This window comes from Balaenoptera physalus, assembly GCF_965194825.1.
Source record: "Balaenoptera physalus genome assembly, chromosome: 7".
NCBI classification, from domain to species: Eukaryota; Metazoa; Chordata; class Mammalia; order Artiodactyla; family Balaenopteridae; genus Balaenoptera; species Balaenoptera physalus.
The window spans coordinates 5673690-5700584 of record NC_138886.1 but is presented as its reverse complement, the minus strand read 5'-3'; the positions used below and the strand labels follow the sequence as shown (position 1 = coordinate 5700584).

Genomic DNA, 26895 nt, shown 5'->3' with positions numbered 1-26895 from the left:
GGATTAGTTTGAATCTTTTGTGTTTTTTTGTTTTTTTTTTGCGGGGCGGGGGCGACATTCAAATTTTGCATGGGAATGATTTTTAAATCCTATATCTCCGTGGGTTTTTTTTCCTCTAAATCAGAAAGTTGCAGAGTTAAACAAAAATTGCACACAATTTTTCCTGTTTTTCTTTGTAGTGAATATTTTTAATATAAAATCATTTCAATTTTTAAAGTTTTGTAATGCTTTTCTAGTTAATGCTTTAAAAAGATTGAAGCTTTTTTTTTTCTCTACAAATTATTTCTGGATTTTCTAATTTTAAGTTAGTACATCTATGTCCTTCAAGGTATTACTTATTTAATTTGTTTATATCAGATGTTTTGCTATGACCTTAACTGAAAAATGATTTTAAGAAATTGTTTACTCTCAATTTAAAACTGTTTTCAAATAAAACTTTATTCAAGGTAATCGAATGGGAACTTGATAGATCAACACTGTAATTCTCATCACTGTTAAATTATACTAAGCATTCAAACACATCAGGAGGTGGGAGAACATACAGCTATTGAGTCTTATAGGTATTAAAGTTCAATCAGATCCTTAAAAAGAGGTTGTTTGGAAAGATTATATCCCTATATTTATGTTGGGTATTGGGGTTGTGGTACATGAACTAAGAAAATGCAAAATTGTATGTTTGTACATTTTTTTTAAGGCATCCTGTTATTTTCCATAGTCTAATACATTTTGTATGGTTTCTTGTTTTTCATGAAATGTTATTGCCCACTTCAAGAAATATGCTTATAATATAGAAGAATACAGAAATTTCAGTTATGGGATAAGTAACGGAGGATGATCAAAGATGATTTAACAAAAAGAGTTTTTACCTTATTTAAATGAAACATCCTGTTAAAGAAAATAATAGAAATTGGAGAAAACAAGAAAGCATTTTGTATTGGTTAAGATCTGTGCTTCAGATCTCCGTGTGATAACCGCTGGTGTGTTGTGAAGTGTGTTGCAAAGAGATAAATTTTATGAGTGGGAGGAAAAAGGATGAGTTAACATGATTGAGTTAGGAATTATACCCATAGGAGTATGTCAGGCATATTATCTGCGTCTACAGGATAAAAAGATTAAAATTGCTACTTAGATGATGAGCTTCAGTTAAAAGAAGCACTCCCTTCAGGTCTTCTGTGTGCGTATTCTGCAGTTCCCTGACTCCTTGCCTTTTTGGTGGTTGTGCCCCTGACGTCACTCTTCTGTGGGTTCAAAACCCACCTGCCTTTCAAAACTCTGCTTGGGTCCCACTTCCTTCTTGAACACAGATTTTGATGTGTTGTTTTTGGAGTGTTTATTTCCCAGATATTTGGGAGAGTCTAGATATCTTACTGATTTCTAACTTAATTCCATGTGGTCAGAGAACATCCTCTGTAAAATTTCAGTTTTTTGACATTTACTGAGATTAATTTTATGGCCCAGCCTATGACCTGTCTTACTGAATGTTCCATTTGTACTTGAAAAGAATATGTGTTCTGCAGTTGTTGGTTGTAATTTTCTATAAATGTGAATTAGATCAAGTTGGTTGACAGTGCTGTTTAAAATCTTCTACAGCCTTACTTATTTTTTGTATACTTTTCTTATCTGTACTTTTGCTAAGTTTCTTTTTGGTCTCTTTTGTTACTGAGCGGGGATGTTAAAAATCACAGCTATGATAGATTTTGGGTTTTCTTTGCTTTTAATTCTATCTTAAAATTTTTTTTTAGCTTTTAAAGTGTTTATTAGAAAACAAAGATGGCAGGGGTGGGGGAAGGAGGGGGCTAAGCAATTAACTAAAGAAGCTAGAAAAACAAAGTAATCCCACAGTACACAGAAGGAAGAGAATGGTAAAAATAAAAACAGAAATTAAGGGACTTTCCTGGTGGCACAGTGGTTAAGAATCCGCCTGTCAACACAGGGTACACAGGTTCAGGCCCTGGTCTGGGAAGATCCCACATGCCGTGGAGCAACTAAGCCTGTGCGCCACAACTACTGAGCCCACTTGCCACAGCTACTGAAGCCCGCGCACCTAGAGCCCGTGCTCCACAACAAGAGAGGCCACCACAATGAGAAGCCCACACACCGCAGTGAAGAGTAGCCCCCACTCGCCACAACTAGAGAAAGCCCGTGTGCAGTAATGAAGACCCGACACAACCAAAAAAAAAAAAAAACAAATTAAGAAATGATAAAAATACCAAAAGCTGGCTTTGAAAGAAATTTGTAAATTAGGTGAACGTCTAGCAAGATTGATGAAGAAAAAGAATAGGCATACATGAGCAATATTGAGAATGAAAATATAACTATAAGTATTCTGTTAGTTTTTGTTTCATGTATTTTGAAGCTCTGTTAGGTCACCAAAACTTAATTTTTTTTTTCTGTTTTTCGGTTGGGATACTTTCTGTTGATCTGTGTTCAAGTTCACTAACTCTTCTGCAGTTTCCAGTCTTAAGTTTCTTTAAAATTTTCATTTCAGATATTGTCATTTTAAATTGTGAAATTTTCATTTGGTTCTTTTTTATAGTTTGCATTTTTCTATTGAGATTCACCATCTTTTCACTCATTAGGTCCATCTTTTCCTCCAAATCCTTGAAGGTATTTATAATAAAGATCTGTCTGTTTATTTAAATATCCAGGTCATCTTGGGGTCTATTTTTATTGATTGCTTTTTCCCTACATTATGAATCACATTTTCCTGCTTCTTTGCATGTTTAATCATTTTTTATTATATGTCAGGCTTATGTATGTTACATTGTAGGGATTTTTGGATCTTGTCTTACTTTAGAGAGGTTTTCATTTTGTTCTGACAGGAAGTTAAGTTACTGACATACTCTTTTGACCCTGAAGTTTGGTTTGTGTTTTGTTAGATTGAGTCTATTTTGGATTTATCCTCAGTTCATAGGCATGGCCCTTACTCTAAGGGTCATTCTTTTTTTTTTTTTTTTCTTTTTTTTTTGGCTGCGTTGGGTGTTCATTGCTGTGCGCAGGCTTTCTCTAGTTGTGGTGAGCGGGGGCTACTCTTCGTTGTGGTGCAGTGGCTTCTCTTGTTGCGGATCACTGGCTCTAGGTGGGTGGGCTTCAGTAGTTGTGGCTCGTGGGCTCTAGAGCGCAGGCTCAGTAATTGTGGCTCACGGGCTTAGTTGCTCTGTGGCATGTGGGATCTTCCTGGACCAGGGATCGAACCCATGTCCCCTGCACTGGCAGGCAGATTCTTAACCACTGCCCCACCAGGGAAGTCCTAAAATTCTTTTAAATTAAAAATTTTCTTTCAAATTTTCTTTGATACTTAGTACTTGGTTCCTTGATGGTAGAGACCAAGTTCATACATCTTCATGGGTCAAGCACTATATTTTTTACAGGCTAGATGCTCAGTAAATATGGAATTGAATCTAGTTAAGTGATTTTCTCAGTGCCCCCTCTGTATCATGAACTGTGTCAGTCTCGGGTAGGACAGCAGACTACCCCAGAACAAGGGGGCAAGGTAGCTAGCCAACAAAAGACTCTTTGTGTCCAGTTTACAATCCTGAGGACCACCATTGGCCATCTGCTCGGGAAAGTGGTTATTGCCTTCGAATCAACAGTGTGGGGTAGGTCCAATAAACGGGCTGAAGTAAGGGGGTACTTGTTCAATTTGATCTTGGTGGTTAAGTGGTGGGGAGACCCCTGTTGGAGCCAGCAGTACCTTTCACCTAGGTTCTCATCTTTTTATGCCAAGGGCTGCTTGTGGCCACTAACTGAATCTGGAAATACAGTATAGCACAGGAGTATTGGGCTGAATTTATAGTAATACCTAAACTTAATTGGAACCTTCACTTAAATAGATTTTATTTTTGGCATTTTCACTTTTATGAGAAAGAAAGAAAGGCAGCCAATCCAGTATTAAGAATTTGGTCAAAACAAACAACTCCTGAATTTGCCCTGGTATTGAGTAGGTTCAGCCTCAACTTCTGTACTTTCTGCTTCTGAAATATCATTTAGTAATTCATGGTTTTATTGGTGATTCTGTAGAATCCTGAATTACAGAGGGTGTTTCTTACGGATGTGTAAAGATCTAAATATTTTAAAAGCACTTTCATATACTTTTTTGGGGGAAATCTATAATGTAGATAGGATAGATGTTATTCCTCCTTTTCAGTAGAGAAAACTGAGGTTCAGGGTGGTGAAGTAGTGTTTTTAGGATTATATTGCTGATTCATTATAGAGCTGGGGTTGAAATCGAGTGTTTTTTGATAGCTTGAGTATTTTTTCTGTCAAAAACATTACTTTTTTGAAGATGGACTAATAATGCCTTTTGAAAATCTTCACAACGTTGAAATGGAGCAGCGGGGTGTTTAGATTTAGAATGCATCTAATCAAGAAGTTTATTTTTTTACTGCTTTGTGGAATATGTTTTTGACACTATATTGAATATTCTTACCTTTTGGTAGTTGGGTGTTTGGGGATGCTAGTACATAACAAAGTACCTTATTTAGGCATTTATAACTTATAATTTATGCTTTAATAAATTTAATTTTATTGTTCATAATTTTAGAAACCTATAAATTTTCCATGCTTTGTGACAGTTTTAAATTTTATTTTAAAATTTTTAATAATTTCAAATAGTACAATTTCTGATTTAACTACAAAACTACATTACATACATTTAAACTATAAAACTATATTACAAATGTCTATTCTGAGAAGCTTGCTTCTATCCCAGGCCTCTCTATACTTTTTATTCCACTACTCCCTTTGGGAAGCCAGTTTTATTAGTTTCTCTTATCCTTCCAGTGTTTCTTTTGCAAATATATATTTATTAAACAAACGATAGCATGCAGTATATACTGTTCTGTACTTTTAAAATTTTTCACTTAATGTATCCTTAGGATCTCTCCATATTGGAATATAGATATCTTCATTCTTTCCGTTGGCTTCTGTTGTATCCCACTGTCTTGGAAGTACCATTGGTTTTTCAACTAGTCCTCTGTTTCTGGATATTTGGGTTGTTTCCTGTCTTTAGCTATTATGGACAAAGCTGCAAGAATAACCTTATATCTGTCATTTTATACTTGTGCAGGTATAGCTGTGGGAGAGATTCCTAAAAATGGGAGTACTGGGCTAAAGGGTAAATGCATTTGTAATTTTTATTAATAGCTAGATATTACTTAGTAGATAGTAGTAGCAGATAGATAGATATTAATATGGATACTATGTTGATAGCTACGTTCCCTTCACTAGTAATGCACAAGAGTGATTGTATCCCCAGAGCCGAGCTGAGAGAGTGTTACCAAGTTTTGGGACTTTTAAGTAAGTGATAGTATTTTGGATTTACTATGGATTTAATTAGTAGCTCTCCTATGAGAGCTAGGTTGAGCATTTTGAACATGCTTAATGGACATACATATTTACCTTGCCGTGAACCATCTCACCAGGTTCATTATGTGGCAAATGCTGAAGTAGGGAACTGCGCAGGGCCAGGTTGGTTGCCTGCACAGCATCCGCTGTCCTCTGATCCATCACTGCCCGGGTATCTCACAAGAAACAGCCCCATCCCAGCCTCCGGAGGGGGCCTGATTAGGTGGTATCCAGCCGTAGCTGTACATTAAAATCTCAGGAGCTTAAAAAGACTTCTGTCCAGGTCCCACCCCTAGGGAGGATTTAATTGGCCTGGGGAGATGCCCGAGCATCAGTTTTTTGCTTGGTTTTCTATTAAGGAGAGATTTTATTCAAAAAGTTTATTGCGAGGGAGGGTAAGGGACTATTGAAATAGAACGCTCTGACCATAAGGGCTGCAAAGTGTCCCCTTGTTTTTGCTTTTAACTCTCCAGGTGATTCTAACAGGCAGCCAGGATTGAGCACGCCTGGTCTAAGGCAGTCATAGCATTCTGAGTTGACCCAGTCTGACGGAAAGCAAGGCCCTTTCTTCCCTGGAGCTGGGGGTGGACCGTCTTTGCTTCTGGTCGTCAGTGTAAACCTAGAGGGCGGCCAGCCTCAGGCTGGAGCCTGAAAGCCTTGGGGGGGGTTGGTGTTGCGGGTGGAGTGGGGGAGGGAGTGGGCACAACGTGGGGCTGCTACGCCAGCTTGCCTCTGGACTTTGAATTATGTGACGTCGTATGTTTCCTTATAGTTTAAGTCATTTTGTGTTGGGTTTACTATTACTTGCACCACCGGTGTTCTCGCTGAAAAAGCAATACATTTTAACTTGATCAATTATTTCACCTTTCCATCTTTTGAGAGAAAAACGACAGATCCCATTGACAAATGATGTTATAATTCTTTATATTTGTTAGGCTCTTAATTTACATACCACTTTCACACTTGTTTTTATGTTTTGTAAAATTGGCAAAATCCTGTGTTATAAGGATATTCTTACTTCTCCCTACCACAGTGTACTAATTATATCCCTGAGGTGTATTGCTGGACTGCCACGTTAGAGCAGCACTTTGTTAAAGATAACGCGTTATTTATATTGTCTTAAAACCCAGTCCTGGGTTGGCCGTGCGGCCTGGCCGCTGCCACTTCTCGGGCACTGACTGGCTCAGCCACTGCCAGCCCTCCTGTGCCCCTACAGCCTGGCTTGTCCTGCAGTTGGCACCTCCAGCTAACGTGCTGAACGCCGGGCAGCTTTAAAGAACGCAGGACTTCTGGCTTAAGGACCTTTTATGTTTGTTCCAGACTGTGCTTCGAGGAAGCCACGGGGAGAGTGGTAAAGCCTGCTGAGTGCTCAGGGGGAAAGGCTGGTCAAGGACTCAGCCCAGTTCCGGTATCTACCTTGAAGAATGCTTCTGGCTACTGTTTGCCTGAATGTTAAAACAGCTTCTGCCTCACAACAGTGTCTGTTCTTGAGAAATGACGGTCAATTAGGAGGAAAACCAAAAAAAAAAAAAATCCCAATGCTAAGAACCTCATAGCCTAAGATATAGTCAGAACATTGCCTAAGGGGAAAGAAATGTCATGATAATGTTTGTCTTTCAATTGCCCTTCCTTCCGGAGGCTGACAGTACTGACAGGTGACATTTGATGAGTGCGTACTATATTCAGGCACTAGTCCAATCACTTGTAACGTATTAAGTTATTTAACACAACAACAATTTCAGATATTTTTAACAGCAACGAAAAAATGGAAATTAAGAAGTGATCATTATTAGCACATCTGGAAGGTTTGTTTTTGTTTGAGAATCGCCTTTGAGGTAGTTGCTGGGATCCGGTGGTTTGTGTGGATGAACGATAACACATAAAAATGTTAAAACATGCTGTTATGAGTAATAGTAATAGTTACTACTCTCCACCCCCCACTATTCAGAACAAAATATATTGTTCAGTGGCTACAAGGTAAGGAAAAATTTTTACCCTTAGAGAAATGTGTTGTTTTTTTTTGGGTAGGGGGGGTGATATGCGAGCCTTTTCAGTCTAGCAGGGAAAATAGAGCTCTTGAAATACAGAAAAGTGCATTGCCTCTGTTATGTGTTCGCAGTAAGCTGCCTGCATAGCCCTGTGTTACTTCGGCTGAGCCATGACATGTGACGTTTAATTAGTAGCACCCTCCTTGGCATTGTCTAATTCACGAACATGCCATCATGTCATTGTCAGTTAAATTAAATGCGTAGTGTTTCCTGAAAAAAATTTTTTTGAGGGCTCTTTTTTTTAAGTTTAATTAAGATATGGGCATAATAGAGAAAAGCCTTCAGGAAATATAAGAAAGATGTATTATTTTTTAAATAGCTACATTGTTTTTTATTAAAAAAACATGCATTTCTGTAAATTATTCAAAGAAGATTTGATTCAGAAAGTAATTCGAAGTTCAGTCAGCCTGATGAGTGTTACTTTAATTCCTGTTCAAATGAAAAGTAATCATTTCCTAGTAAAAGTAATACATGATCAAAGTAAGAAAAATGTAGGTGTCCTTAGAGCAGTTTTCAGGGTGCATTTGGGTTACAGTGTTTCCAACTTATGAAGTCATAGTTACTGGATGGATTTTTATAAGTTGATCAAATCCTGGTATGACTTTCTGTGTAAGTTCACATCATTGCTTTGTAAGAATGTGTAATCATGATGTTGATAGTGAGTCAGAAGGGCCAGTAACTTATGATTCTTTAATAGAAATGAAGTTTTTGTTTAAATTGGCTTGTTGGAGAACTTATCAGTAAATTCATAATGAATCCCGTAATGAATGGTCACAAATACACAGTCCAAAGAGCCATGTCCTTGCTCTTTGGGATGTCCTCTCATTGTAGGGCTGGAAAGAACTGGAAACTGCCTCCTTCTCTGTGCTCAGGTACAAAGTTCCTAAGCTAAGTGGGCGGCTGCTCTGCTCTGTGTGAGTGCTAGTCATGGGTCTGCCTGTGCCCACAGATGCCGTTGCAGACCCATGAGCAGGGATGCCAGTTAACCCACTGGAGAGCATGTTTTGGCCAAGAATTGTGGCTTACCCAGAAGAGGGCAAGACCACACCTGTCCTCAGGCATTTACAATCCAGTACAGAGAAAAACAAGAGAGAGGTGAGAAAAATGTAGTAAAAAGGAAATTGGATGAGGGCCTAAGAAAAGGGATAAAGTAGGTTGGTTAGGATTGGTGACACCCAGCTGCTTGCCACTGCATAGCACCGGGGCTCTGGGGGCTGCAGTACATCTGACCCAGACCTTCTCGAGCAGGGGACTCTGTGCCCTTTTCAGACCAGTCGTCAAGAGAGAGGAACCCAGACCAGAGGGCAGACAGCAGAAGCAAGAAGAACTACAAGAAGAACTACAATCTTGTAGCCTGTGGAACAAAAACCACATTCACAGAAAGATAGACAAAATGAAAAGGCAAAAGACTATGTACCAGATGAAGGAACAAGATAAAACCTCAGAAAAACAATTAAATGAAGTGGAGATAGGCAACCTTCCAGAAAAAGAATTCAGAATAATGATAGTGAAGATGATCCAGGACCTCGGAAAAAGAATGGAGGCAAAGATCGAGAAGATGCAAGAAATGTTTAACAAAGATCTAAGAATTAAAAAACAAACAAACAAAGATGAACAATGCAATAACTGAAATGAAAAATACACTAGAAGGAATCAATAGCAGAATAACTGAGGCAGAAGAACGGATAAGTGACCTGGAAGATAGAGTGGTGGAATTCACTGCCGTGGAACAGAATAAAGAAAAAAGAATGAAAAAAAATGAAGACAGCCTAAGAGACCTCTGGGACAACATTAAATGCACCAACATTCGCATTATAGGGGTCCCAGAAGGAGAAGAGAGAGAGAAAGGACCCGAGAAAATATTTGAGGAGATTATAGTCGAAAACTTCCCTAACATGGGAAAGGAAATAGCCACCCAAGTCCAGGAAGCGCAGAGAGTCCCAGGCAGGATAAACCCAAGGAGAAACATGCTAAGACACATAGTAACCAAATTGACAAGAATTAAAGACAAAGAAAAATTATTAAAAGCAACGAGGGAAAAATGACAAACAACATACACGGGAACTCCCATAAGGTTACCAGCTGATTTCTCAGCAGAAACTCTATAAGCCAGAAGGGAATGGCTTGATGTATTTAAAGTGATGAAAGGGAGGAACCTACAACCAAGATTACTCTACCTGGCAAGGCTCTCATTCAGATTCGACAGAGAAATCAAAAGCTTTACAGACAAGAGGGAGGAACTCGGCCATTTGCCCCATAGTCTAAGTCCTCTGTTGTGGTGTGAGTCTCATTCCTAGGCCCATCAAGGTTACAGTGTCATGTGTGTTCTCTGGTTGTCTTTGGTTTTGGCTGAACTCAAGGGATGGCCATTTGTGAGGAATATTGGTACATTTTACCACTTATGGGCTCCAGCTGCAGTGGATGTCATTTTGAGGATGTACGCTTGGCAGTGAGTCAGATGGGATGCACACATGGCTTTTCAGTTATTAACCCAATACAGTGCACTCTCCTGACAGACTTCTGAGAAGTATGGGTGACTACATTTAAAAGCTTTTCTCCGCTGGCTGGGTTGAGCCCTATTTCAGCAAAAGCACTTCCATCTCTTCTGAAGTGCATTAGGAAAACTGGAGGCCGTCCCTGATTCACAGACAATGGGTTGCATCTAAATAACCCATCTTAGACACCAGAATGTCATACATTCCTTACCTGTTGTAGCTGCCCTTTGAGTGCTTTCTCTGTGCTAGACTCTGTGCAGAGCCCTTGGCATATTATTTTTAAAAGTTACCAAACAATGCCAGAGTCCTTATGCTAAGAACAATCTAAGTTTGGGGTTTTGTAGCTTAAAACCCTCTCGTGGTTCCCATTGTGTGGAGCAACAGTCTCTATTTTTGTAAAAAATCACGTACCTTTATCCCTAAAAATTTTTTGAGCAAGCAAATTATAGTTACCAATTAACGTCAGAGCCCTTATGCTAAGTTGCAATCTGTTTGGCGTTTTGTAGCTCAAAAACTTCTGGTGGTTCCCATTATATAATGCAGCAGTCTCTATTTTTGTAAAAATTTATGTACTTTTTTTTTTTTTTTTTTGCTGTGCCGTGTGGCATGTGAGATCTTAGTTCCTCGACCAGTGATTGAACCCACGCCCCCTGCAGTAGAAGTGCAGAGTCTTAACCATTGGACCACCAGGGAAGTCCCCAAAATTATGTACTCATCTGAAAATTTTTTGAGCAAGCAAACCATATATATATATATATTTTTTTTTTTCCTTTTGCCAAAGTTGTGTTTAAAGTTTTGGAGTTGAATTTTCTCACCTGTTTGCTTTTATGAAGACCAAGTGGGCAAGGAGTAAAGGTAGGGAGGTGAGAGGGTACTACCCTTCCTTGGGACCTTTAATTGTCTAGTGTGTGGGTGGTTTTTGCTGGCCGAACTAATAGAGCACCCTGCTGTTTTGATTGGCAGTTTTCGGTAGAAGGAAAAAAAAAATCAAAGCTCCCCGTTTCTCCCTTCCTTCTGCCTACATACTCTGGCTTATGATAGGAAATGGAAACTCCCGGAGTGAGCGGGAAATGACTTTCACATTTAGGTTTCTCATTCTAAAGTTCTTTCCCTCAGATTTCAGCCTGAACTCTTTTGATAACAGACCTTAGCTCTGTTCTTTGAAGTGCATATGGAAAAATGTTTATCAATGTTGAAATTTAGCATTTTTGATTTCATAAAACTCCCAGTTTGGCTGATTATTAAATTCCCGCTTGTTTGGTTGTGGCTGAATTCTGTTTTTAAAAGAGTAGACTGTGCTCCCAGCAAATTGAAGATCAAATTAATAAATAAAAGTGGACCTGGAAAAGTAAGGCTTGACAGTGTGACAGTATATGTTAAACCAAACCTTCCCAGAAATGAAAGTACAGACTATAGAATGTATAGTTATTTTGTCCCTTGACAATTTCCTGCTTCTGTGTTTATCTCCTAGTCCAACAGGGAGACAGGGGTGATATTGAAATCATGGTTTTGTCTGAACTCAAATCCCAGTTTACCACTTAGCAGCAGCGTGACCGCAGGCATCAGGACTGACGTAGTAGATACTGGTTGAGCGCATTGCTAGCAACTGGCAGTACAACAAGTCGTTTTAATTCTCGGAGTCTCTGGTTCCTGATTTGCAAAATGGGAATATAGTACTTACCTTGATTGTGCTGTTGATGAGAGAATTAAATGAAATAATAAGTAAAAAATGTCTAACAATGCCGGGCACTTAGCCTCTAACAAATATTAATTATTGCTGCTATTATTATTTATAATTCTAGAATAATATACCTGTCAGTAATAAGGAGCAGGCCAAAAGAGACTACACCAGAGAAAGATTAAGAAATAAACTCTAGTAGTGATAACGTTGTGATGAGCAGTTTGCCTGAGACAAGGTTGTACAGGGTTGGTAATTATGGATTATCTGTAAAATCCGTGGGTTATATCTGAACACATTGATGACACTGGAATGCAACTCCTCCAGAAAATTCTAGAGGAGACCCCTGCTTAAACTGTAAATACTTTTTTTTTTTTCAAAGTACTTCCTATAGGGTGATTGGAGGATGTGAGCTGTAGAGATCTTTCCACCCCTGCTGCATGAAATCCGGGCTTCTCATGACTCGCCCTGAGGATTCCCTTGTCGTCTGGGCCTTCAGGCAGTTCTTGCTGTGAGAAGCAGCGTCCTCTGACCAGATGGCTGCCTTTCTTTTCCTCCTGTAATTTATTGTTTCTTCAGGACAAAGTTATCTGATCCTCAAATCTACTGCTTCTTGTTTAGCACACATTTTTTCAGCTCTTTTCTCAGAGTCTGCATAGGTTTTATTTATGAACCTGTGTAGACGACAGATTCGTGAAGCACAGTTTGGTGTAATATATTGTGGTTAGTTGGCTGGAGGTAAGTTCTGAGGTTTATAAGTGTGTGTGGTCACCAACCCAGCAAGCTTTTAATTTTCCTTGGTCTGAAGGATTTCTTATGTGGACAAAAGCCTAAGAAATTTACTGGTCTACCAGAGTATTTGTGTTTTTTCTTTATGTTGTTGTGATGGCTAATTCTCCTCATGACTTTCTGGGAATCTGTCAATTTAAAGAAATTTATAGGAATTTAAAGTAAACCTTACGCTCTGTGCCAGTTATTTGGAGATTGGTCTTCCAGGCCCTTGCTTTCAGTCTCCTCCCTTCTTATGCATTAGCCGTGTTATTTTTTGCCAGCATCTTCACTACCCATACGATGAAGGGAACAGGTGAATTCTTTGAGGCTCTTCCCCTATAGGAGCATTTTTTGACTTTATAGTCCTTAAGTTTATATTTAATTGTGCAATGAAAGTGGGCTGACCCAAACGTCTTTGGAGAATTTTTCTGGCTCAGAAGTTATTTCATTCTCCTTTGTTACTGTGCTAGTGCTGATTTAAGTAGGGAAGATATAGAATAGACTATAAATAAAACTTAAAGATTTGTGTAACTACCACGCATCACAACAGGATGCAAAATACTTCAATAACCCCCATAGCCTTTCTCATGTGATCCCTTTACAGTTATTCCCTCCCCTCACCCCTGCCCCCTGGCAACCACTGATCTGTTCTTGTCGCTGTATTTTGTCTTTCTGAGAATGTCATATAAATGGAACCATGCAGTGTATAACCTTTTAAGACTGGCTTCTTTCACTGAGCATAAGGCCTTTGAGATGCATCCAAGTGTTGCATATAACAATAGTTTGTTCCTTTTCATTACTGAGTAGTATTCTGTTGTATGGATGTACCACAGTTTGTTTATTCATTCACCTGTTGAAGGACATTTGGCTTGTTTCCAGTTACTGATGCTTATGAATGGAGTTGTTATAAATCTTTGTGTACAGTTTTTATGGGAATACACACTTTCATTTCACTTAGCATCTTAGTTTCCTATGGATGCTGTAACAAATTACCACAAACTGGGTAGCTTAAAACAAGAGGAATTTCTTTTCCCACTATTCTGGAAACTAGAAGTCTGAAATTAGTATTGCTGGTCCAAAGTCGTGGTGTCAGCAGGGCCTTGCTCCTTCAGAGGTTCTAGGGAAGAACCTCTTCCTTTCCTCTTCCAGCTTCTAGAGGCCACCAGCATTCCTTGACTTGTGACCCCTTCCTTGAATCCCTCCAACCTCTCACTTCCATTGTTACATCTTCTCCTGTTCTGTAGTCACATTTCCCTCAGCCTCCCTCTTGGTTTTTTTTCTGTTTTGTTGTATTCATTCACTTGTTTTATTTTTTAGATTCCACGTATAAGTGATAACATACAGTATGTGTCTTTCTCTGACATTTCACTAAGCAAAATACCCTCGAGGTCCATCCATGTCCTTGCAAATGGCAACATTTCATTCTTTTTTATGGCTGAGTAGTATTCCATTGTATGTATATATACCACACCTTTTTTATCCATTCGTCTGTTGATAGACACTTAGGTTGCTTCCATATCTTGGCTATTTGTAAATAATGCTGCTGTGAACATTGTGGTGCGTGTATCTTTTTGAATTAGTGTTTTTGTTTTCTTTGGATACATACCCAGGAGTGGAATTGTTAGATTATATGGTAATTCTAGTTTCAGTTTTTTGAGGAACTTTCATATTGTTTTCCATAGTGGCCAGTTTACATTCCCACCAACAAGGTACAAGAGCTCCCTTTTCTCTACATCTTTGCCAGTATTTGTCAATTGTGGTCTTTTTGGTGATAGCCATTCTGACAGGTATGAGGTGGTATCTCATTGTGGTTTTGATTTGTATTTGCCTGATGATTAGTAATGTGGAGCATCTTTTCATGTGTCTGTTGGCCATCTATATATCTTCTTTGGAAAAATGTCTATTCAGTTTTTCTTTCCACTTTTTAATGGGGTTGTTTTTTTGATAATGAATTTTATTAGCTGTATATATATTTTGGATATTAACCCCTTATCGGTCATATCATTTGCAAATATTTTCTCCCATTCTGTAGGTTGTCCTCTCATGTTGTCACTGGTTTCCTTTGCTATGCAAAAAATCTTAAGTTTAGTTAGGTCCCATTTGTTTGCGTTTGTGTTTGCTTCTTTTGCCTTAGGAAACAGATCCCCAAAATATAGCTACAATTTATGTCAAAGAGTGTTCTGCCTATGTTTTCTTCCAGGAGTTTTATGGTTTCTGGTCTTACATTTAGGTCTTTAATCCATTTTGAGTTTATTTTTGTATATCGTGTGAGAAAATGTTCTAATTTTATTCTTTTATATGTAGCTGTCTAGTTTTCTGAGCACCACTTATTGAAGAGACTGTCTTTTCTCCATTGTATATACTTGCCTCCTTTGTTGTAGATTAACCATAAGTGCATGGGTTTATTTCTGGGCATAGATATTACTGGCTCTTGTGATAAGTTTATTTAGTTTTATAGGAAACTTCCAAACTGTTTTGCAGAGTGGCTATTATTTTACATCCCTACCAGCACCTTTCCATGCCAGAATTCCTGGCATCCTTGCCAGCACTTGGTATTATGATTATTATTTATTTTTGCCATTCTTGTTGAGTACTCATTATGGTTTTAATTTGCATTTCCCTGCTGGCTAATGATGGTGAGCATCTTTTCATATGAAAACTTCAGGGGCTTCCCTGGTGGCGCAGTGGTTAAGAATCTGCTTGCCAGTGCAGGGGACACGGGTTCGAGCCCTGGTCCGGGAAGATCCCACATGCCGCAGAGCAACTAAGCCCGTGCGCCACAACTGCTGAGCCTGCACTCTAGAGCCCGCAAACCACAACTACTGAGCCCACGTACCTAGAGCCCATGCTCCGCAACAAGAGAAGCCACTGCAATGAGAAGCCCGCACACTGCAACGAAGAGTAGCCCCCACTCGCCGCAACTAGAGAAAGCCCGCGCGCAGCAACGAACACCCAATGCAGCCAAAAATAAATAAATAAAATAAATTTATTTTAAAAAAAAGAAAGAAAAGAAAACTTCATGCCTTTTAATTTTTGTCTTTTTGTTGCCTTCATAAGTATGAGGAAGAAAAGCGTGAACTGAATCATAGCTAAAGAAAGAAGAACATTATAGTCTTATAGCAGAATCTCGCCTAACAGCATTGTTACACAGTACAGTACCATAACACGTTCCAAGTCTCTTTTATTCCATTTAATCTGTCTTCTGTTAAATTTCTTTAATTTAAATTTTTTAAATAAAGTATTATCTGAGTTGTTGATATGCTTGGTTCTATTTTAAGAGGCAAGTGTTATATAGCTTTCTAATGAATAATAAAAAATCTAAATCATGCTGATTCTCTACCAAATTATCTTTTTAAATGAAAAATCTCTACCAAGCCCCACCACCACCATGATCCCAAGCATGATATGGGCTTATCTTTTTGCTTCTGTCAGGCTGCAGTTCACGCTGGTTTAATGTTGCTGTAGATCACTTTTAGGGACATTTAATCATCACTTAGACTAGATTTGAAGTCCTGACCATTTATCTTCTCTTGAAGCAGTGGTTTATAGTAATAAATTGTACTAAGTTGTGGTTTGGTCCTTGATTAAGTCCAACACAGTAGCTTCTGATGCTTGAGTTCTTACTGAGTTATGACGGGCAAGTAAATGAACGCTGGTAACCGTTATCTGAGAATTAAAAACCTCGGTTCAGAAGGGCATGGTAGAGTAGAATAAATGAGCTGATGCAAAGTAGATGGCATATCTTTATATTATTAAGTTATTCTAATTGTGCTCCTTTTAATATGACATTTGGGGTTTAATATAAATAAATAGTACCAAGTTTCAGTCTCTGAAAATTGAAGAGCCCATTATTTAACCTAAAAATGGTCATGGCTCAGAAAATGGGATTACATGTCATTTCCGTGCTACCTACCAGAATCCGCCCCCTCCAAAGAGGTATCACTTCCTCTGCTCCCACAGCATTCTTTGCTTATCACTGTGTTATTTATCGCACTGTGTTATAATTGCCTCCCTGTCACTTCCTCTTAAATGCCTTTAGAGCAGAGATTGTGTGGTAGTGCCTATCACATAGGATGTTCAGTAAATATTAAATGAATGAATGCATAATGAATAGTTAAAGAACCTGGGTGATGTTTTGAGCTTGGAGAAGAGGAGACTAAGGGAAGGTGTGTTAGCTGTCTGAAAATATTTAAATGATGGTTGTATAAGAGGGAGTTGGTCTCACCCTGCACTGCTTTGGAAAGCAGAATTAGGAGAAGTGGATGGCAGTCACAAAATAAGACATGTTTGGGCTTAGCGTGGAAAGAGCTTTCAGACAAGGAGAGCAGTCAAGCAATAGAATGGGTGCCTTGGAAGCCCATGATTATTCTGTCACTGGGGGTATTCTAGAGGAGGCAAGATATGACAATAAGGAGGGATTTGAACACAGTGGGGCTTCTCAGGACTCTTCCTTCTCTGAGTATCTTTGTTGAGTACACTAGGGAACAGTCTCAGGGAGATTATTATCTAGTAAGGGAGAGACGATAGCTTCAGGTGGCAAAGGGCAAAGTATGTTAGGAATAGCTTGGCTGGGATATTCAGGGTAGTACATGGATTAAGATGGAAAGGCACGTTTGGTCTACTTCAGTGATGACCTTGAGTGCCAAGCCAAAGATTCCAGAGATATTCGGTGGCCAATGAAAGTTATAGATGTTAGCATCATGAAAGTATCCCCAGTACTTAGAACAGTGATAGTACATGTTCAATAAATATTTGTTGAAGGAGTTTGTCAAAAGATCAGAGCCACATGATTTAGCAAAATTAATCTGTAATCTAAGTTTAGGTTGCAAGTGGAAGGGAGGACACTTAAGTAGGAAGTAAGGAGAGCCTGAAGAAAGGAAGATGACACCAAGAGCCCTCTTGGATATGGGATTGACTGGACTGGTCAAGTGGGCAGAGATGGGGAAGAGGTAAAAATGATTCTCTGAACTTCAGTCTGGTGACCAGAAATGGGAGTGACATTCACAGAAATAGGGTGGTTCCTTGTAGTTCTTATGTAAGCAGAAGGCAAGGCTTTTGGTTCTGGACATGCTTCAGTAATGGTGTTGGGTTGACAGTGTCTATCCACTCTTCGCACTGTGGTTTGTACGCATGTGTCACTCACTCCTCACTTACTTCCATGTTATTCACGGTTCTCACCATGACTTGGAAGTCTGGGTCTCTAGAGAGGATCAAATGTAATGATGAGAATAAGTGCCTGGTAGGACTTATTTCCTGTAGGTTCAGTAAGACACGCCCCTTCATGTGGTTTTCCTGTTCACTCATAAGGTGTATTTGATGTGTTAGCTATAGTAGTGGGTACATTAGGAGACCCTTTTGACCCATTCTCCCCTTTTTGCTATGTTGGAAAAGCCAAGCAAAGCTCTATTTTGTTGAGTCGTTGGCGCCAGCCCTGGAGGTCCTTTCCCTGGGCGTGTGGGGTTGTGGAATACGGGCGCTCTGCGCAAACCCAGCGCAAGGGGCCTCTGCTTGGATGCTGCTCTGCCTGGTCCCCAGAGATGGCGTCTGTGAGCTGCCATCTGTAGATGTCCACTTCAGGTGACCGAGGAGGACCAGGACACGCTCCAGGACCTATGCCTTTCAGGACTTTGTGCAGAAAGAACACTCTTTAGTGTCAGGATAAGTTTTTGTCAAAATACAGAAAAGTGTTGATTACACTTCTCATTTATTAAAAAGTGATTTGTAAGCATTGTAGTTGGCCCATTATATAAGCCATTTAGTATAATATTTCTCCGTGAGAAAAGGGGCAACTCCTTTTCTTATGAAGAAGAATGGGTTTATTTATTTATTATTTTTTAATTTTTTAATTTTTTGGGGCTGTGTTTGGGTCTTCATTGCTGTGCACAGGCTTTTCTCTAGTTGCGGAGCGGGGAGGCTACTCTTCATTGCGGTGCGGGGGCTTCTCTTGTTGCAGAGCATGGGCTCTAGGCACACGGGCTCGGGCTCAGTAGTTGTGGCTCTTGGGCTCTAGAGCCCAGGCTCAGTAGCTGTGGCTCACGGGCTTAGTTGCTCCGCGGCATGTGGGATCTTCCTGGACCAGGGCTCGAACCCGTGTCCCCTGCATTGGCAGGCAGATTCTTACCCACTGCACCACCAGGGAAGTCCCAAGGATAGGTTTAGAAATGCAAAGATCAACAAATAGAAGTTGGTTCCCTGCTGTAGCCTGCTTCCAAATTTATACTGCTTTAGGAAAGCCGCTGAATTTGGGAGGCTTTGTATTTTTTCCTTTCTCCTGACTTTTGACACACCGGGTTCACACCGAGGCTTCCCCCCAGTTCTCCTGCAGAAAGCTGCTTCTTGGGCTTTCTGCATTTGGATAGGGAGTTTAATTAATTATTTGGTCAAATGAAAGACACTTACCTCAGATTTTCCACATGAAATTTCAGCAGTCTTTAGATTTCCAGTCAGCTAATTCAGTGGGTCACGTAGTTCTTCGTAACTTTTAAACATTTTACAAATTCGAACACTACAAAGTTGGTGCCTTTTTCAGCTATTTTTCAGCACTGCTATAAATGGAAGGTTTTCTCTTCCGAGCCATTGAAGCGCATTTTACCCTAACATTGTCTCTTCACCTTTGGAGTTATCTTGACAGTGTCTAGGGCAAAGAAGAGAAGTTAGTAGGGCTGTGGGAGTGAAGGGAAGGTGTTGTTTCTGTTGCTGCTGCTTGCCGAATCATCTTTGGATGTCTAAGGGAACTTCCGTACCCGCGGTGCGGGCCGGCTGCTGGCCTCTGCAGCGTCAGCGCTGGCTGGCTGCGTTCTAATATGTGATAACTGATCTGCGTCCGCTTTGACTTGACTGTAAGAAGGTTTTGAGGTGTGTGTGTCTGGGGCGTTTTAAAAGGAAATGAAAACAAAGCTCTTTCTTGCCTTGCGCTCACGGTTCTGGAATCTGGGCATTTGGAATCCTCCAGGCCCTCAGCCTGGGCCGAGTTGGGCCCTTCTTGGTGCTGCCTGCTCTCCTCTCCACATAGTTGACCTCAGGGAAGGGGGGGAACCCTGAACACTGGATTTTATTCTGCAGAATGCTCTTCTGACCTTGTGGGAAGGCAGTTTGGGGCCCTTTTAGAAGCTTGCTTTATAAGTAAAGAAACTGAGGTTGGCTCAAGCGTACATTCTCAGAGCTCAGAACAAGTTGCTCTAAGACAGGCTCTGAGATCAGCCCCCTTGGGAAGGGCTGCTCGCCTCCTGGAGGAGAGCGCCAGATGGTGGGAAGCATACAGGCCCTGCTGAGAATCTAACTTTCATACAAGAAACTGGAGGAGTTTGAGGAAGATTCTGAGAAAGCTAAGAAGCTGTGGTCCCTCCAGGGCATCCCCCAGGCACTGTCTTTTCTCCCCCAGGAGTTTTACCTCAGTTCCTTTAGAAACTGGGACCAGTAATACCTTCCTTGAAGGGAAATTGTTAATGCTACTTAGGTGATTCGCCAACTTATATTGAGTGCTTACTCTGAGCGGGCGATGTGCTGGGTGCTTGACATATTGTCCCCCTTTTGATTTGCAGAGTGGCGAAGAGTTTGGGCGCAGGAGTCAGTCAGACCTGGGATGGAGTTCTGACTCTGTCTTTACTAGCCGTCAGACCTAACTACTTATTTCGGCCCAAATCATACCTGTTTCATTGGGTTTGGGAGGTTGACTGAGAGAGGACATTCTCTCATTCATCAGAGGAGAGGCAGGCCTGGTAAGGTGCCTTCCAACCGTTCTCCAGAGCTGTGGGGGCCTGGGGGCGCCTGCACAACTTGCAGGCACGGGAGCAAGGGGTGAGCGTTTCCCAGGATATCTGCCATTATCGTAGTAATTGTTGAGTATATTGTGTGTCTGGGATTCTCCTAGTCTCTTGCTTAATCCTCCCAATAGCACTGCAGGGCCAGGATTACTCACTAGCCACGCTTCTCACTTACTCAGTGGTGAGGCCAGGACGGGAGCCCAGGCTCCTGTTGCAGACTTGGAAGGCTCACCCCAGGCCACGTTGCAGTTGTTTAGTTTTCATGATTTAACCTGGTTGAAATTGGTCTCCTTATGTTGGGTCACAAACCAATTGTCATTGCCTTGATTGCATATCCTGGTGCCGTTGGGATGTCATTTTGCTGTACCAAGGAGAAGCAATTGCTGTGTTTGGTCTCTTACCCGCTCCTTAAAGGCAGTCCTTTGGTGTGGGGACTCGCATTATTAAGAACTGGAACAGGGGCTTCCCTGGTGGTGCAGTGGTTAAGAATCTGCCTGCCAATGCAGAGGACACAGGTTCGAGCCCTGGTCTGGGAAGATCCCACATGCCGCGGAGCAACTAAGCCCGTGAGCCACAACTACTGAGCCTGCGTGTCTGGAGCCTGTGCTCCACAACGGGAGAGGCCACCACAGTGAGAGGCCTGCGCACCGCGATGAAGAGTGGCCCCCGCTCGCCACAGCTGGAGAAAGCCCTCGCACAGAAACGAAGACCCAACACAGCCAAAAATAAATAAATAAATTTATTTAAAAAAAAAAAAAAAAGAACTGGAACATTGTTATCAAATGGATTCCTGGTATTCTTGGGTTTGTAATAGACACTACCATCCTGTAACAAGAGACCTGTTGTTCCTGGATTTCTTTCTGTTCACTTAACATACACCCTTCCCAGTCTTACAAATGTCAGGGGCTCTTGAAAGCAGGAAATATTCTGATCTTTTCCAAGGGGCTGCATAACTGATCCTTGTAAAAAGACCCAAAAATATTAGGAGGTGACTTTTCTGCTTAAACGTTAGGATAATAAATCATTATACTGCTTCTCTACGTTTTAAGGAAGAAAATTTCTCTTACCAGTTTTTTTTGGTGGCTAAATGTACTTTTTCCTACTTTTGTGACTATTCACGGTCTTTGGCATATTACTAAAATCTGATAATTGACTTCTGGTTAGCAAAGTGACATCTATCTTCTCTCCAACCTGTCCGTTCTTCCCCACCCTGAAGCTTCTCACAGCCTTTTCTCTTTTCTTTGTGAAGGAAAGGTTTTTGTTTTGAAGCATTTTTAGGACCAGGAGAACAAAAATCAAGAAATGCTGAAATATTCTGTTTTAACCAACTCCTCCTTGAATTTTTTAAAAAGTCATCATTAGACGTTAACAGACAAGAAGCCGTTCACTGTTATCCAGCATTGAGAGCATCATTTCTTCCCTGCTCTATCATGAATGTTGCATTTCGCTGTTGCAATGTGATCAGAAGATTCTCCCAGTTAATATTATTTCTCCTTTGAAATAATATAAATCTTCATTTAGTGGACTATCCAGCCATTTCTTCAAATTTCTTTCTTTTTCTTTAAGTATACAGAAAAGTTAAGTGTTTTCCTACAAATGAAAACAATTTTATATTTATCTCTATTAAATAAATAAATGTTCATCATTAAAAAAGAATTGAGAAGTATAGAAAGGGATAAGGAAGAAAGTAAAAATCACCCACAACTGCACTGAGATCTCTAATCCTATTTAGAGATAACCACTGTTTATTTTGTGGAAACCATTCAGATTTATTTCTCTGCTTAGAGCCATGCCCCTCATGCATAGAGACTGTTCATTTGCTCTTTAAAAAACCTTTAACAATATATTGTAAACATTTTTCCATGCCATTGAATGTAGAATATGGTAAGTTTTTATTCTGTGTTGTGTGCATGTGTACTTTATAGTGATTGCATACGTTTATAGTGATCTTCAAATTGAGCATTTGCAAAGAAAAAATAACAGTTGGGTGCATAAAGTCTGCCAGGCGTTGTGCTAAGCACTATATAGGAATCATCTCATCAAATCCTCACTTCATCTGGACTTGTGCAACGGCCTCCTCTTGCTTTCAGACTTTCTGCTTTACAACTTATTTTTCATACAGAAACCTGAATAATCTTTCAGGAATGCAAATGAGATCATATTGCTCCTCTGCTAAAAACCCTGCAGTAGCTTCTCATTTCACTTCAACTAAAAGCCAAACGCCTAACTGAGATCTGGCCTATGTCCCCGGCATCCCCTCACAGCCACGTTGGCCCATCTTTCTATTCATTAAATATGACAAATCCATTTCAACCATAGGGTCTTTGCACTGCTTTCTAGTTCTTCTGCCCTGGGGCATTTGGATGATTGGCTTTCTTTTCTTTCAGATCCCAGTTCAAATTGAATTCAAGTGAGGTGAACCCCATAATACATGTACTTTGTAGAAAAAATTTAAAATATAGCAAAGTATAGAATAGAACATGTCACCTATAATCCCACCATTGACTCTTAACATTTCTGTGATTCTTTGCATTTCATTCACTCCATTTATTCATTCTTTTGACAAAATATCTGCTATATGCCAGGTATATTGTACTAGTGTTTGGTGGGGTTACAGCATTAAAAAGACAGTCATGGTTCTTGCCTTGTGAGGTCTTTTGGGGCATTAATCCTGCTGTGGAGAAGGCTGCCTGGTGTAATGGTTAAGAACTCAGGCTCTGGAGTCAGACTAGCAGGATTCAAACATTTTGGTCCCACCACTTATAAGCTGTGTAACTGTGAGCTAGTTACACTCTGAGTCTCAGTTTTCCCATCAGTATTAGTTTAGTTATCTATTTCTGCATGACAAATCACCTCACAATGTAGTGGCTTAAAACAGCAAATATGTATTATCTCACAGTGTCTGTGGGCCAGGAATTTAGAAGTGGGTTAGCTGGCTGGGTCTGGCTTGTGGTCTTCACTGAGATTGCAGGCTGGATGTCAGCTGGGGCTGCAGTCATCTGACAGCTTGACTGGGGCTGGAGGGTCCGCTTCCAAGGCGGCTCACTTGCAGAGCTGGCTAGGCGGTGGTCGGCAGGAGGCTTTAGTTCCTGGCCACATGGCCCTCTCCACAGGCTGCTTGAGTGGCTGCAGAGCAGGCAATCCCAAGAGACCACAAGACAGAAACCATTATGTCTTTTATGACCTGGCGGCAGAAGTCACACTGTCATTTCTGCAGTATCCTATTGGTTACACAGGTGAGCCCTATTCAGTGAGGGAGGGGACTAAACAGGTGCGATGGGAATCACTGGGGACCATTTTGGGGGCTGACTACTATACCAGCTGTACAGTGACCATCATAATGGTACCCACATCCTTGGTTTATAAGGAGGATTAAATGAGAAATACACGTAAAGTGAATGAGGAAAAGTCCTGGTACTTAGTGAGCATCCAGAAATCTTAGTTGCAATTGTGTGTTGTCATTACCATCACCACTACCTCCTCTGCCAGCCCAAGTGGGAAACGAACCTAACATAATGGGGTCGGTGGGGGGAGGGCAGGAGGAGGAGACATTTAAGCCGAGACTGGACCAAGGGGCAGGCTTTGGAGAAGTAAGAACATTGCAGGCCAAGGGGCAGTATATGCGAAGGTCCTGAGTGGGCAGGCTGCTGATTGGAGAGGGCAGAGTGGCCACGAGGGGGCAGAGATCACGTCACGCCCAGCTGCGGAGGCCAGGATGCAGTCATCACCATGCTCTTTAGGGAGATTTTCTTCTCTAGGAGTATAGCTGAGTTTATCCAGAAACCAGTGGAGAAAATAAGAGCCGAGCTTTCTGGATTGCATTTATCTTGCAAAGTGAAGTTCTTGTGTACCATGCATCTCCCCAGAGCTCTTGAAGTGGTTTTGTTTCATTACCCTGAGGGGGAATGTATATCTGGGTCTTCTGGTTCAGACTAAACTCCGTTGCTGACCTTTGTTTTGGTGAGAAGGTCCATAGCCTTTACCGGCTTCTCAAGGCGGTTGTTGGAGGTGCTAGGCGAGGCTTTGGCGCGGTGATGGTAGCGCTGCAGCCAGCAGCCCGGGGCCACCTGCGTGCTGCTCACCTGCGTGCTGCTCACCTGCTTCTCTGCTGAGTTCTTGCAGGAGGAGGGAGTGCCATACAAACGTGTGGCAGAATGGAAATCTGCCATGTGAGAGATGTGGATATATCATGATTTATTCTCCTAATCCCCTATTCATGAGCACTTAACGTTGTTTGCAGTTTTTCTCCCCAGAATCTTCTTCATGATACATTTTTGTATGTTCTTATTATTTCCTTAGGATAAGTTTCTAGAAGTGGGATTTCTGCATCGAAATAATAGGTACTTTAAAGGATTTAGAGACATACTGCGAACTGCCCCTCTGGAAGGTGTGTCCAGTAGAACAGTTTACCTGCACGCTGACAAGGACAGATCAGTATGTATTTCTCTTTATCAAGGAGGAAATCCAAGTCAGTTTGTGGCGTAGAGCCGTAATTCCACCCGACAGCCCCTGTTTCTGATCTGTCTCTTAGGCCACCAAGAGCTCTTTTTCCTTTTTTTTTTTTTTTTTAACACCATAGCTTAATGCTTTAACAAATGTTGAAATTTTTGAAAGTGTTATAAATCCAATAGGGCATCACAGTCTGGCACATTTTCCCAATCCTGGCACTGACCAAAAAATCAGTTGTGTGCGGCGGCTTGGTGGAAAAACCATTCATCAGCAGAGTTAGGTAAGGAGACTGTCACAAGGACTGGGTGTTGGTCTCTTTTTGAGCACTTCCCCGAGGAGAGAGAAGATAAAGCAAAGAATTGGGTAAATTCATCAGATTGTATTTGGCAGCATGGAGACCAAGTGGGTGCGGGTCATCGCCCACGACAAGTTTCCCAGGGTTGTGGAGAAACGGCTGCCCGGGGCTTCCGGTGCGTTGGTGTGCTCTGAGGAATGTGGCCGTGGCCGTGGCATTCCACCCGCACATACCGAGCCCACTTGGCCTCCCCCGGCGTCTCCCGCCACTTGCTCATGGTCGGGCTGAATAACCAGAGCAAGCCGTGTGACCACAGTGTGGAAAGTGGGTCCGGCCGGGCACCCCAGACGCCTTACTGTTGGCTCAGGGAGAGAAAGGATGATCCTAGACAAACTTCTGAGAAGGACCCTGAGAAAAGAATGGAAAACCCGTTGTGAACGGCAGCCCCAGCCAACAGTGGCTTCTGATAGGAAATTGTAGGGCCGAGTAGGTAGGCTGCCGGGGTGGCTGTGTTGGACGTGGCTCATTAGGGCACAGATGAGAATGTGCCCTATGATTATGAAGAGGAGGAAGGGCAGGTCTTTCAGGGGCTTTTTCTTTTCGCATTAATGGGTTCTCACCAAACCTGGTCTTCACATTGTCGTCCTGTCCTTTTTTGGATGGCTTAGGACCTGGGGAAAGGGTGACAGCCTGTGACCATGGCATCATATCCCCAGGTACCCTGCCACCCCCGTAGGTGTCATCCTTGACTCCTCCCTCCCACATCTGATGCAGCAGCAAACACTCCAGAATAATGAATCCTACAATAAATCTTAGAATAATCCTAGAGTCCTAGAAAAAAATCCTAGAGTAAATAAATACCACCCTGGCCCCTCACCACCGCCATCTCTATTCTGAAAAATTTCTCAGCCTTCCAGCCTGGTCTTGTTCCCACCTGTGTCTGCTCTCTTGCCAGCAGAGAGACCTTTCCTCAGACATTTATGTCAGACCTTTTCACTACCCAGTTTTTAGCCTCCATTAGGTACTCATCTCAGAATAGAATTCCCAACTTCTCTCCACAGCCTGTTGGCCCTGTGTGGTCTGGGCCTGGTTTCCCTCTTGGACTTCCCCCCCTCCGTCACTCCCTTTGTTTACTGGGGTGCTTTTCTCTGTCAGTGCCCGCCGCAGGCCCTGCCCTGCCCTCTGCTGGGTACTGTTACACCAGATCTGGTGCAGGCCCCAGCTCATGCGGCACCTTTAGGAAAGACCTCCCCTGACGACCTAATCCAGAGTACCTGTGCTGGCAGACTACCCATGCCAGCACCAGCTCTCTATCTGCTTTCCCCCTTTAACTTCTTCACAGCTCACGCCATCTGAAATCACCTTGTTTACTTATGGGTACAGTTTGCACTCTTACTACAATGCCGCGGATGCCTTCATACTCCGGTGCTTCTGAAGGCTCACCTGGCCTCAGAATGCCCTGGAGAGTCTGACCTCATGAGGAAATACCAAGCTTTAGTTCCAGAAGAGCTGCAGGTTGTATGAGAAACACATTTGATTCCTCAAACCAGCCACGGCACAGCCTTCCGAAATAAAGTGCACACATACACCCGTTCCTGCCCCACCCTCCGCAGAAGTAAGGCATCTCTTTTAAACAGAAACTGTCACCTGCATTTGAGCAAGGAAAGTTTTCCCACGAAAGGAAACATCAAAGTATAGCTCCTACCATGTTAAGCTCAGTCATCAAAATGTAGACAGAGGGGAACTCTGGAACAAATGACTTGGTTTAATTAATGAGTAAATTAGAAGAAAAAAATTAAGTGGAACCTATAGATTAAAGGAGACATAATCACAGTATATGGAGCTTATTAAGATCTGAATTCAAACAAAGTATAAAAATTGGGGTGGTGGAAATCCATAAATTATATAATATTAGATATAGGCTTCAAAATTATTTGGGCCAGAGGAGTGGGTGGGGGTCTAGGTGAAAGAAGATGAGCTATGAGTCGATGCTTGTTGAAGCCAGGAGGAGTAGGACGTGGGTACGTGGGGTATGTGGAGTGCACGGAGG

At 41.5% G+C, this 26895-nt stretch overlaps 1 protein-coding gene and 1 long non-coding RNA gene across 6 annotated transcripts in view; one reads left to right on the top strand and one right to left on the bottom strand.

The window, feature by feature from the left end:
- Positions 1-26895, top strand: part of ABL1 (ABL proto-oncogene 1, non-receptor tyrosine kinase) — a gene marked incomplete at its 5' end in the record, with an annotated part of 131256 nt that overhangs the window by 4578 nt on the left and 99783 nt on the right. The window lies entirely within an intron of this gene.
- Positions 1-26895, bottom strand: part of LOC309663790 — a 42480-nt gene continuing 15585 nt past the window's right edge. The window contains exon 2 of the long non-coding RNA XR_014265471.1: positions 1-25516. This is a non-coding gene — a long non-coding RNA (uncharacterized lncRNA). The remainder of the gene's footprint in view (positions 25517-26895) is intronic.